This window comes from Pomacea canaliculata, linkage group LG4, assembly GCF_003073045.1.
Source record: "Pomacea canaliculata isolate SZHN2017 linkage group LG4, ASM307304v1, whole genome shotgun sequence".
NCBI classification, from domain to species: domain Eukaryota; kingdom Metazoa; phylum Mollusca; class Gastropoda; order Architaenioglossa; family Ampullariidae; genus Pomacea; species Pomacea canaliculata.
Window position 1 is genome coordinate 10,379,286 of NC_037593.1, and position 3,085 is coordinate 10,382,370.

At 38.8% G+C, this 3,085-nt stretch overlaps 1 protein-coding gene across 1 annotated transcript in view; it reads left to right on the top strand.

The window, feature by feature from the left end:
• The window catches only part of LOC112563349 (eukaryotic translation initiation factor 4E transporter-like), a 33,619-nt gene extending 30,640 nt beyond the window's left edge, over positions 1-2,979 (top strand). The window contains exon 26 of the mRNA XM_025237263.1: positions 2,559-2,979. The gene's annotated coding sequence lies outside the window, so the exon portion shown is untranslated. The remainder of the gene's footprint in view (positions 1-2,558) is intronic.
• Positions 2,980-3,085: the final 106 nt, after the last annotated feature.

Here is a 3,085-nt window from a genome sequence, read left to right on the forward strand (position 1 = left end):
CGTTAGTTTAGAAGTAATAGAAACTTTCCATCTTATGCGTGTTGGTGGGAAAGAAAATGTTTGTAATGAAATAAACCTTACTAATCACATAAAAAGCATGAGGCCATCGGCATGCCTTTTGATGTTTATGGCAGGTACACTTGACAAGCTGTTATAGCCTCAGCCTCTCATGTCACCAATTCAATCTAAGAACATCAAGGATCAATCATTGCAGTAAAATATCTAAACAAATTATCTTTTAGTGGCATCTGTAGTTTTTTTTAAAAGAACTATTTGTGCTGCATATGTTTTTGGTGTAGTCTTTGAACAAGTAGTGCTTCATGTGCCAGTAATAGGCAGGACCTATCTGGTGTTTTTACACAAGTGGATTTTATTTGACTATGCTCAGACTGGTGAGCCACAATAATAATCTTTTGGCCAATGTTTGCTATTTTAAATACTGAATACCTTTTGTGTGTGTATGGTGTTGGAAATTAGTGAACACATCTGCTAAAGCAGTGGTTCTGAAAGTGTGGTCTGCGGACCATTAGTGGTTCGTGGGCATGTCAGGTGGTCCGCGACTGACAGTCGTCATATGTCTGCAAAGTGATGTTTAAATCGCCAGATATAGGCTTGTAGAAAACTTCAGTTAAGTACGTAGTTTTATGTCAACTTATTACTATATTACTGTCACAGAAGTACATTTAGTTTTGAATTGTAATGAAACAAATGCGGCAATTTAAATTTGAAATTCATAGTACAGAGTGATTTTTAGGCCTTGGTGGTCCGCCATATTTTTTAGTTAAGTAAAGTGGTCCGCAGTCCGAAATACTTTGAGAACCACTGTGCTAAAGGAAAAAGAAGATGGAAGTATTTGGAGTTTTTGTTTTACGCCATGCCAGCAACAAAGGAAGTATTTGGAGAGCAAGGGTTCACACATCACAAAACTCTTCTCCTCTACACACATTGCATGAATGCATAAATCATGCACATGCAGATAACCATGTGTGTGCATGCAAATGTGATGCAATGCATCGATGCATGATGGAAAGACAAGGATGCAAATACCCTCTGAATTGGCGCGGGGGGTGGGGGGGAAATCCATCTTCAGTGGTTTCTGTTGCCAAAACAGCATATTTACTAACACCCATCATAATGTTTTTGGATGTTGTTTTGTGAATAAGGTGTGAATAACTTTTGAACATAGTTCTGTTGATGCTTCTTGCACATGTGATGATCTGCCTGTAAAGTGTCATGAAATGCATGAGACACGGTACACTTGTTCGACACATGAAGTGTCAGAATGACTGATAGACCATTGCAGTATAGATGCACCAAGTTATTTCATCATTATTTAATGGGTAAAAACACAATTATATTCATGTACTTTAACCAGTGCATACACCTCCCTCTACTAAGAACCACCATATATGTACATTTAGTTAATGTTTAAAATGAAAAATGAAATTTTTTTTTTAAAATAATGCAGTTTAGAGGAGGCCAGGATCCTCAGTCTTGAAGTTGCCATTAACTAAACATACAACATACCTGTTGTTATTTAAACCACCAGAAAGTGTTCAACAACTTGCGATTTGTGGAAATAGGTTAGGTGACCAGTTAGCTTACTGTGGCACTTTGTGAAGCTGTTCTTTTGATTTTTGCCTGAAGTTAGGATTTGTGAAACTTGGTGATTTGAAGAGCACGCTTTCACCAAGCAATGCAAAAGAGGAAGAGTACTGCAGGTGTATGTAGCAGTCATCTGCAGTTAGAATACATTTATTTTTATGAGACGAGGCAAGAGGGAAGATTTTTTTAATGGCAGACAAGTGGATGCCAGGGGTTATGATCTCATATATAATGAACCTGATATTTAAGTCTCACCCTAAGCTCCAGAAAAAAAGCTGCACGTGACAAATGGTTTGGGTAGGTGATTTTGAAGGTTTTTGAATAATTTGCTTTATTTGTGGTGGAAAAATGTTTTTATCTACAACAGCTTGGAACAAAATGGATAGGCAGGCTGGCAATGAGTGTTACTCATTATGAGAACATGGGTGTTATCATCAAATCTGTACTGCAGTTTTCCCCTTGTGTCTTCACAAGAGTAGTCATTGCCAGGCACCATTCATGTACCTCAAGCATAGTATTGTGCTGTTGCTGAGGGGACCGTGTGCGTGTTAGACATCTCTTACTCGTCAGAGAGCTGACCTCATATTGGCCATCAGGAGAGGTTTCAGTTTCACTGGGTTTTCTCTTTTACGGTGCACTTAGCCCTCAGAGGCTGTAGTATGTATTAAAACTTTGAACTGGAAGCAAAGAAGGGTTTTACAGGGACAGATCTATGACATACCTAGGAACAGATACCCTAGAAATCCCATTCTTGAACCAAGCCCATGTCGGCAGGGACTGTTTATATGGTCATGAGGTAAGCAGTCTTTGTGGCTGCTGTGCTCAACTGGTCCAAAGCTGTAACCATGGGTCATGGATTGTATTTAAGGCCTTGTCACCTTGGATAAAGATGAAATTAGTCTTTGCCCTATATCTACTTATCTTCTCCATGTTGTTCTGGATCTTCCATGCAGGTTCCATTTGAGGGGAATGTTCTAATAACGTAGCTGAACTGAGGATTGATAATGCTGACATTTTCATGAAAGGGAATTTCGCTGGAAAGTGTGCTTGACTGAAATAATTGAACTACAGTGTGCTAGATGCTGGCACTTGCAAGCCCAAGACTGTTTAAATGTATTGTTGAGTCATTCAAATCATCTCCTCGTTTTATGTTTCATAACTGGACATAGTGAAATAATTCTGCATTTTCAAATGGTGAATCTTGTTGCTGACTTGACCAAGTAACTTGTATTCAAACTTGCTGAAATTGCTTTAGAAACTGGCATGCCCCTCAAAGGATGTGTCTATGCTACTGCTATCAGAAGATCACAAGAGTCCAGCTGAGGGCATGTTTTGAGGGCAAAAGTAACACTGAATAAAGATGTTGAAAATCTGTGAAGTAGTTTGTCCATTTGATCCAAAATTTGTGTATTTTGTGTCTGTACAGTTTACTGGGATGGGTGAGATCATTACCTAGGAAACAAGCACCCACAAACACAAG